Raw genomic sequence first — 10,509 nt, 5'->3', positions numbered from 1 at the left:
TTTGAAGTGTGTTTTTTATATTAAATTTTATGCTAATATGTAAGATTGGTATTTGTTAAAATAATTGGTCAATATATTTTCAATATTTTTTAACTAAATTGATTTTTTAATTTGTTTTCATATTTTTTTACTTTTACTTCCAATTGCTTTGCTCGTAAACATTTATTTAAACACTTTCGTTTACTCAGTTGTTTTATTTTCTTAGCTGTTTCGCTTGTAATTGCTTTTTACGCTTTTTGAACGGTTGAGTGAATTTCTATTTTTTATTATTTTCTTTGCACTTTGTTATTTGTAAATTTTTGTATTACCTAAACACGCTCAAGCTGGTGCTGATAAGTAAAATATTCATATTTAGGCACTAACATAGAAATTCTTATCGAACAGTATACGCCTAGACACATACAAGCCCAATGTTCTTATGGCATTTTGAAAGATAAGTGTCATACATTGTAAGTAAACTTTGTTAGCAGCGAAATATTTTTGTTGGTTTTAGCGGTTTTGGAGTTATGAAATCACTTGTGTTTTCATTTTCAAATATTTTTAATTTGAAATATTTTTGCTATTTATAGAACTATTTTATCATTATTAAGTTATTATAACTTATAATGTGGAATATTTTCGTTTGTATATTTTTAGGCAGAATATGTTATTATATTATATTATTATAATTTTTTTACAATAGTACAAATTCGAAAAAAATTTATAAATTTATATATTCAATTTATAAAATTAATTTATAAAATTTTTTTAGGTAAAAGAATTCTTTTTTGTTATTTTTGTATTTTTTGATAAATTATTTTAGTTGGTGAAAAAATTTCATCACTAATTTCTTTGCTTTTATAATTTTCCACAACTGAGAAAATCACCATTAAATCACTTAGTTTCCTCTAACGGACACTAGTAAAACACTTTGAACATCCGCAAGCGCACCGGAAGCGCGAATTTGCCTTCAAAGCACAGCGTTAATTTTGTTTTTGTTACGCCATTTAGCACTTTGATTTTCTTTTCACGCCACGCACCACCGTTACCTTTCATATGAGCGCACGAGTGCAACACCTTTGGCACCGTTTCGGTCACAAACCCTCCGTCCGCATGGAGGCTGATAACTCGACTAATTTAATGTGGCCAATTTAAATTGGCAATTTACGCGAAATGGGTGAGTGAGAATGAGAGCGAGCTAGCCGGCATGTGAGCGTGCTAAGTGCCAACCGTTAACGCCGCTAACACCCTCCCTAGGCCGGGTAGGTCTAGCGAGCAGTTCCAATTAATTGTCGCCTAAATGTGTTTGTGCAGGTGTAAGAGTGTTGGGCGGACGTTGCGAAATTGGCGCAGGTGGGCGGGGTACTGTACGGATTTTTATATGGCCGCGTACGTGCGGAAGCATTTTTTACCATTTAGAATCATTTCTTATTGTTACAGGCGACTGCGTAAGCTCTTACAAACACATGTGCACACACATACAGAAATGAAGGCAATCATACAGGTGCGCTGGTTGCACTGTCTGGCTATTTATATACATATATACGTTTTTTTATATATAAATGTCTGGTATGCACACATTAATAAATATATATATATATTTATAAATTCAGTGTCAAGCGTTGATAGTAATTGCTCTTATTGGCTTTGTAGTGGGATTTAAAGGTGTTAATTGTGAGTAGGTCGCGTCACATTGTGAATTGTTATTAGCTTTATGCGCTTCCATACACGCCTATATATATTTTATACATTCAGATATATATAAATATATATAACGACTTGTGTGGGCGCAGAAAATTACCGTTATTAATTGATAAGTTCGCCTCAATTGTTTTGTTGTGTAAATTTTTCTCATACGTTGCTGTATTTATATTAATTAAGTATTCTTGATTGAATTTTATTAATATTTTTTTAATTTATTAAATTTGTGTGAAATGATGCATTTATATTACATTTTAAATATATATATATTCGCTTTGTGTTCGTTTGGTATACCTTTACAAGCTTCTCTTGAATTTGATTTTTCGCGAGCAACAAACAGATCGATAGAAAAGTCCTCAGCCACCATAGTAAAATATATTTTGTTGGCAAAACTCTTTTTTTATTCAACATATAGTAGTTCTCTTGGAGCGTGATACAATGATTATAGCGAGCTTCTGACTTTTCGATACCATTTTTGTAGTACGATTTGTTTTTTGCTACAAAATAAACCTCAGTTTCAGCGCTCACGTATTCATTCTACGAAAATTTTCTTCCAAGCGAGCATTATTTTGTGATCTGAGAACAGGAAATAGTCGCTGGTAGCCAAATCTGGTGAATGCGATTATTGCGGAAGCAGTTCGAACCCAATTCATGGGTTTCTTTCTTTCTGCTATCGTTTTCACTGACTTGCGAAACTGATGAAACAGCGCTTTCATTTTCTTCAAATACGACAGTTTTTCGGCGATATTTTCCTTCAAACGTTTCAATAATGCTATGTAATAATCGCTGTTGATGACTCTTCCCTTTCTAAGGTAGTCAATTAAAATTATTCCAAGCACAAGCCAAAGCTCGGGCTTATTACGCTTGAATACCTCCACATACTACTCCAAATCATCAACTCGTCATTGGTTTTGTTCAAAAGTGGACTCGCGCATCATCCACCTTGCATAGAGCTTTCTCATACCCAAATATTCGTGAACGATATATATGCACATTCAGTTGATATCTTTGTAGTGCTTGCTATCTCCAACAACTTCACTTTCGAGGCTTCCAAAATTATCTTGATGTTTTCTTACAAAATCTTTTGGGCGCCCACTGCATAGTCATAACTGCTCATCTCAGCGACTGTAAAGTCAAAATACCAATCCTTGATGGTTGATTTTTCTGGTTCGGTGTCCGGAAACCCGTCATCCAGGCAATTTGTACTTCAACTGTATTTTTTCCCTTCAAGAAGCAAAATTGTATCAAACCACGAAACTTCTTTCTATCGATTTCTTCATAATAAATAAAGTAGCTGTACTCAAAATGATATAAATCGCAAACTAATGATCCGACAGCTGTCAAATTTATACATACGTCTTTTATTGGTTGAAGCTAATTAGTTTTAAGATGCTTGTAGTGCCATGTATCTTTCAAGCTTTTCAGCTGACCTGAGTTAGATAGTAATCACATGGTACCAAGTCAGAGACTATAAGCAGGTTTCAAATGAACCTCTTAAACAAGCTCCCAAAAGCTTTTGGTTAATCATATCGATGTCTGTGGATAATATTCAGTTCTTCAATTTAAGATCTGCAAGTACAATGCGCCAAGTTCCCTACCTCAGTCCGAGAGTTTGCGAACGACGGCGCATCGACTCTCCGCGGTCCGTGTACACTCTCAGCTACAACTGTCATATTTTCTTCACTGCGAGCTGGTTGCGGTCTATTTGGTCGAAAATTATCCAATAATGAATGCTGGGTCTCAAGTTCTTTTTCAACATTTAGTCAAATGAATTTTTATAAATATTTCTAAAGAATTACACTAGAAAACAGAAGAATTATTGAAACTTATAATAGTGAGCTGCACTTTTCCAGAAAATAATTTAAAAATAAGTTTCAGCTAATGTAATTGTCGGCTACGCAAACACTTAAGTACTTAACAAACAAAAATGCTTTGGAGATGCTCATTTAATTTCACCTGTGCCTCTGCTTTTTGCTGCTGCTCATTCGTAATTTGTTGTTGTTTTTCTTATATTCTCGTTTTTCTTTCTCTGTCACTTCTTGGCTTGTAAATTATGCGAAATTCGTTTGCCGTTAATTGATTTTTAATGTTGACATGCTTGCTACCAGACACTTCCATAGACACATACATTCATACGTAGTATATGTGACGGCGCTGATAAGACTGGTGGACATAATGGTGAATAGGCAAGTTTTGAAAGTAATTATAATTAATTATAGTAATGCTGATATAAATAATTGAGAATTTACGGGTATTCGATAGTATTTTGAATCTTTATTTTCTAAGCTAAAATTTAGTAGGTATTGACTTGGTTTGTTGGTGGGATAGGGAGAGGAGTGCCAAATGTGAAGTGTTACGTCCGATGTCTGGTCGGCGTATTGTTGTCTGTTGACTGCAGGAATGATTTCTACAAGAGCACTACATCAGAAACTGCATGGAGAATAGTTCATTATGTTTTTTAGATGGAGCATGGGGCATGGGCCTCAGTGTGCAAATCTTCGATGTCAGGCATATATGTAGAGGCATCCCATTGGAGTCCGATGATGTGTCTGAAGCTTCCTAGTCTGCGTTTTACTGCTTCTAGGCGACAATATTGTTGCGGCATAGTTAAGGACCGGCCGGCCGATGGCCTTGTATGTTGCTTTTATCAAGTGCTACGGCTAGCGACTTGAGGATTTTATTGCGGCTCTGTAATTTGTGAATAAGCGCGGTCGTTTGAGGAGTGAAGAAGTTGACAGTCGGAATTTTAACGTCATCGACTGCAATATTGAGATCAAGTCTGTACTCCTTCGTCCAATTACGGATTATAGTCGCTGTGGTTTTAGTGGGGGAGAGCGTTAGGTTCCGTGCAGCGAGGAAGCGAGAAAAGTTGGAGAGTAAGCCGTTTAACTTTTGAGCACATGAGTACGATTTCATTCAGCGATTTCATTATTGTGTAATCATCAGCGTATAAGGTGATATAAATTCCCTCTGGTAGTTGATGAAGTTTCGAGATGTAGAAGTTAAAAAGCAACGGGAAGAGGACAACACAATGCGAAACTCCATTTAATTCTTCCCAATTTAGTGTTTTTACCTCGAAATAATATGGATGATTGGCGACCGCTCAGGTAGTTCATAGTCCACCTCAAGTAGCGTTGTGTGGTTGACCAACGCTACGACAATCGTCCTCTCGCCAAGTGGTTTCTATCAGCGTCAGGATGTAGATGCCCTTATTATGCTCTAAGTTCCCTTTTGCCTAGAAACAGGAACTTTTTGATCTGTCCATCACCAATATTTCTTCAAAGTAACTTTGTTTTGTGCCATGTAGTGCTTATGCTTAAAGACCTGAGGGCACCCTCTAGGATCCATTGCTTGAAAGAATTAAATGGCTTACAGCTAAGTGCAATATTGCGTCTATAGTTTTCTCTTCATTTATTTCTGTCAATAAATGATCAAGTGCGCAGATAGTATTAACCAAGTTACGTACTAGCAGTCTACTTATTGCCTGATTGCATAACTTAACGCAGTCATTCTTGGTATTGTGGTCATTTAGTTTGAGGCTTCCTTCTGTGTGTGGATTACTACAGTAAAAATCTGCCCCAATGAATAAGTAGATTTCGTCGTTGGATCACAGAACCATCGGTCAAATCTTCTCTACTGCTTACATCCTCATGGATCTTCTCTTTTCGGTCATCTTACCAATTTAGAGATAGTTAATAAGGTCGACTTGAAGCTCAGAGCCGGTTGGTCGTATGCATTGCCTAATACTACATATATGACTTGACTGGATGCTGAGGATAACTCCTCGATATTTTCGTTATTAACTTAGAACGTAGTATTTGCTAGCCTCGGTAACATTTTTCTTTTATTTGCCATCAAAAGCTGCAGGTCTCTCGCCTGTTTCAGCTGATCCTAATATCCTAAATATAAAAATTAATAAATCCAGCAATTCGAGTTTCCCCAGCGCACTTAATTAATAAATTTTCACAAATTTAATTAACTCCCTCAATATTTTCCCTGTGAAAGTAGAGAGTTCACCAAAAATTTGGTGCTGAAGTTTTCGCGCCACTCGAGGCATTCCTTCGGCGCCCACCATACTTTCTTTGCTCTTCACTATTTTCTATTTTCTGTGTGTATGTTTGTGTGCATTAGTGTTGGTGTACCCTTTCCAGCTTTATATTTGGCCAACGGCCGATGACTTGTGCAGTTGGCGTGTGTAATTGGATCAGAAAAGCGTGCGCTCGGGAAGAGTGCATTGCTCCGCGTGTCAGAGCTCACCGTGAATGAGTTAAGCAAATTTGGCCAGCACCGCAAATGCCTTCAAAGCAACAAGTTAACGTCGTGGCGCAATTCAAATGCAAACATGCAGATATTGTTAACACGCCAACGCACAACAACACCAACAAACGTGGCTGGCTATGTATGTACGCCAGCGCCGAGGTTCAGCGACAGCGGTCGTTAGTAGTTGTTGGCGCTTGGCGGCATGTGGGTTTTGCTCTTGGTTTGCTGACTGCCGACCGTCCGACCGACCTTTGTGGATAGACAATGTGGCGTTCAGTGAGTTGAGTGGTGGCCAAGTACTGTTATTGTGGCTGTTGCCGTGGGAGAAGTTTTTTCCAAAAAATGCGAAATAATTTTAATTAAGTTTTGTGCTGCAAAATCTCGGTTCTTGATTGAAAACATAACAAAATTGTGAAGTGGAATAATAATAATTTTATTATTTTCATTAAATTTAACAATCTTCAAAGTTTTTACAACTGAAAGTGTATATTTAATATGGTTATTTGATGATTTAGTTTTAATTAGGTAGTGACTTAAATGAATATCTGCATTAAAATTTTGCATTTAAGACCTTTCTAGCGATCCACTTTAGCGTATCCAGTTTCTCCAACTCAGCTTGGGTAGACTTCTTTTGCCAATTATATTAGGAAGTTGGTTGCTAACTGCTAAAATTATAAAATGAGAATCTTAGGTGAAGACACAGCACTGGCCCTTCTTCCAAGAGACAGCGTATATAGCTGGTATAGAGGAGATTTCACCAAAGATCCATACTAATAAATCGACGATTTCATGCGCTGTGCGGATTATCAGAACACTTCGTTTATTCTAGTTGAATCAAAGAAGCTTAGAAAGCCCTGAGATAATGATTATGGCGAAATCCAGGAGTATGTGCTCTGGTGTCTCTGCTCTTAGATCACAGAAGTGATATCCTAATCTGTTCAGATGACATCATAAAGAACTATACAAAGTCTCTCAAGTTGCTTTAGTTTGTTGCTGGGAAGAGCTATTAGTTTCTACAACCGTTTTATATTGAACCATCCAAGTAACGGTTTAGCCTTGGCTCTTATTGCCAGCCATGTTTTCTATAAACCTATTTCCCATTTCGTAACACCTCTTGTAGAATGTGGAATTCTACAGCAAATTGCGGTTTCGGTATTAACAGACTAGCTGCCGCAGTTTGTTTCGACAGAAGATTGCCTAGCTGATTTCTATTAAAGTCTCTATGCCAAGGGATAAAAGCATAAATCATTCTTATACATCAGAGTACCATTCGTGATGGCTTTCAAGGGACGAGATTACCTGAAAGCCGCTTGACTGAGAATACCAATTATTTCTAGAATACAATTTTCTGATTATGTCTGTAATAAAATTTACCACTTCGTATTTAGATTGAGTGTAGTGCCCTATTATTGATGGAGTTATCAAGATTCAGGATTAAAAGATTGTGAAGGAAATGAGTGGTATCGTAATAATACGTATTTTGAATTTTTCTAAGTTTAGTCGCTTTGTAAATAATATCGAGGGTTGTTTGAAACAAGTACTATAGAGCAACATAGCATGTTTTGAAACGCTAGCTAGGCAGATCAAAAATTTTATACTTATGGGCGAAAGGTTGAAGCAGAATGATTAGACGCAAGTATTTTTTTTGTTTTTTTTTTTTGTGAATGGAGCCCCATACTTCACCTTAATATGAATTCAGCAACTCGGACTGGCCTAAATATGTTCGCCTGCGATCTGACACTCTTGCTTCTTCCTTTTCAACAAACTAATCAAACATATTAGTTCGCAGTTTATATAACATTGAACATATTTTTTCATGTTTGAATTGAGTTTTAGAATTTTTTAGAATTTTAAATTGTATATATTATACAATATTCCTTTAACAAATATTTAAATCTCTTTATACTTTTTACATCCCAGATGGAGATTTGCGCTGAACAATAATTGCACAAACTAAATTAATCCACCTTTCCACCTATTTTTTTCGACAACATATGCCAGCTGCAAGCGTGTTGTCTAATTCTGCTCACGATTTTTACGCTTTTCGCGCCTAACACCCGCATTCCATTTTATTTTCAATCATCATTATCCTCATTAATCCCTTAGCACACCAACGACCATAAGAGCACAACCGATGCTTGCGTCTTTAGACGTCAATACGCGCTAATTTAATCTGCATATGAAGCGTGTGAGAGGCTTAATAGTCGTTTGTATAACGGTGGTATATATGTATTGTATTATTTGCTAAGTGGGCGTTATTCTTTAGCGTTATCCACATCTGTGTGCATGCCTGGGTGTGTACGCGCCTGGTTATGTCAGACTAAATTTCCGCTGCATTCATGATTTTCCTTTCTCACTTCCTTTGCCGTAATTATTTTCAACTTTAGAATTATATACATTTTCTTGAAATTAACAATTTATTATATGTTCGCAGTATGTCTACCCTGCAGGAAATCCTAATTTAGTGCGCTGATTTTTTCTTATAAATATTTAATATTTCTTTTAACTGTGATCGGAGTGTAGAGCCCTTTATTAAACAAGTATTTCTGGCACTTTGGGTATCTTAGCCAATAGTCTGTTCTGTTTCTGTTATCAAAAAGTTTAAACACCATAGTTCGAAACATTTCTAAAGCTATATTTGGTTGTGTACTTCATGAGAGTACAGACCTTGACTAATATTTCGAGACGTTACCGTGACTGATGGCTTGAGACATAAATCAGTTTATATGTTATTAAACTATTATCAAATATGTAGAAAAATTTTAGATAATATCATTTCGAATCTACGGCTCGGCCTATACTTTCTTCAACCTAAATAATTTCGTTAAACGACTCATTCGAAAAAGTCCACAACATCAACAACTTGACAACAAAAGTGAATCTTTGGTTTAGAAAAGTTTTAAAGCCATTTTGGCAAAGTATAATATATTGTCTAAAGTTGGCCATCCAATTCTGGGCTAAATACACAGCAAACCCTCAGATCCTCAGTGTTGGATTGGCCACCATTTGTGACGGCTTACTGCGATTCGGCAGCTACCGTTTTCGCTTGACTTTGTCATAAGTGACTCCATTCTCATCACTAGTAATCATTCCCTTCCGAAGTGAATCGATTTTGTCGTGATTTAGAAATGATTCTCAGATGGGAACTGAGATTCTTTGTATTATTTCAAGTGGCACGCACATATTGAGTTTGATCTAACCTAATTAGCGCGAAAACCGCGTGATTGACTTGTATAATATGAGCGCAATAAAAACTAACGGGTTTTTCAATATTGACGCTACAAAAGTAGACTGATAGGGACAGCAAACGACGCCACATTTTTTCCCGCTCTTTTGATATTTCCCTTCAGTAAGGTTTGCCATTTCATCATAGTAACATATACGATCCAACTACCAGTCCAAATTATTAAAATTTACTACCGAAAATCGGAGTCAGTGACCTCAATATTGAGAGTGCTACGTCCAATTTATGGTCGCTATAATCGTCCTAACAAATCAACAATTGATCGTCTAGTAGAAAAATTTGAATCCACAGGCACAGTACAAAATGTTGGCGTGCCAGTGAGAGGAAGAAGTGACCGTAGTGTCGAGATATTGCTCCCTATAGCGCATCAATTGAGGAAGATCCAAATCTCTCTCTCACACGTGGAATGTATTTTCACAGGAATAATTACAAAAGTTCCTTGCTTTTTTCGAAGATTTGCTTACACGGTCACATATTGAGAAAGTAATTCTTTCGCCTTAATGATAACATTTTTAAATGTTTTTACACTTTTACCTTAAACAAAAATAATACCAACTTTTTTTTCCAATTAAATTGCTAATGAGATTGTTTATTTAAATATAGAAAATGTAAAGAAGTGAATGAAATGAGAAGTGCCTTTGTGACCTCTAGATTTTTTATGCACGCATTATTTTCTTTGATTTGAGATTCCATTACTTCCGGTTTACTTTGCTACTGGGTAGCTTTATGGCTGACTCGCAACTGTTACACGTGACATTTGAGTGATGCTCCCTTAAGAAAATGCGTTATAAAGTAATAGGAGCTGGCATCCTCTCTGCCTGCCAAATAAATTCTGAATATTTTTTGATTAGGCTTTCTGATAGGAAAGGAAGTTAAAAATTAGCATAACATACATTCTGTGTATTTTGTTATAGATTTAAATATTCTATATAAAGTTATATATAATTAAAAAAAAGAATATTCTAACGACTTTAAGAGCAAATTAGGGTGGTTCATGAATTTTTATGTGATTTTGAGAAAAAAAGGACCACCATAATAAATTATTATATATGATTTATGTTCGTAATCTGAAAAAAATATGTACCCTAACGAATTATTATACAAGCTGTGTTCCAAAGTAAACAGGACTTCAAAATATAAAACAGAACAAATGGTTTTTTCGGCAAAAGCCCAAATGTTTGGTCAAAATGCAATAAATTGATGTTTTGGAGATGTTCAATTCCATTTCTATGAATTTCAATTATGATTTCGGCTGATTTTTGATGAATTCACGCACTGTTTCGATGGAATTTCTGGTGATCAAGTCACATCGCCTTAAAATTGTT

At 35.9% G+C, this 10,509-nt stretch overlaps 1 protein-coding gene across 3 annotated transcripts in view; it reads right to left on the bottom strand.

The window, feature by feature from the left end:
* The window catches only part of LOC108967896 (cGMP-dependent protein kinase 1), a 28,068-nt gene extending 26,977 nt beyond the window's left edge, over window positions 1-1,091 (bottom strand). Inside the window, exon 1 of one of the 3 annotated variants that reach the window (XM_018931561.1) lies at window positions 1,029-1,091. The gene's annotated coding sequence lies outside the window, so the exon portion shown is untranslated. Of the gene's footprint in view, window positions 1-131; window positions 151-1,028 lie in introns of those variants that run through there. The other 2 variants (XM_018931562.1, XM_018931563.1) reach the window with 2 other exon arrangements.
* Window positions 1,092-10,509: the final 9,418 nt, after the last annotated feature.

Source organism: Bactrocera latifrons, unplaced genomic scaffold, assembly GCF_001853355.1.
Source record: "Bactrocera latifrons isolate USDA-ARS-PBARC rearing strain unplaced genomic scaffold, ASM185335v1 scaffold_2, whole genome shotgun sequence".
Classification (NCBI taxonomy): Eukaryota; Metazoa; Arthropoda; class Insecta; order Diptera; family Tephritidae; genus Bactrocera; species Bactrocera latifrons.
Note: the sequence above shows the minus strand (reverse complement) of the source record. Positions and strands in the feature narration are given on the sequence as shown.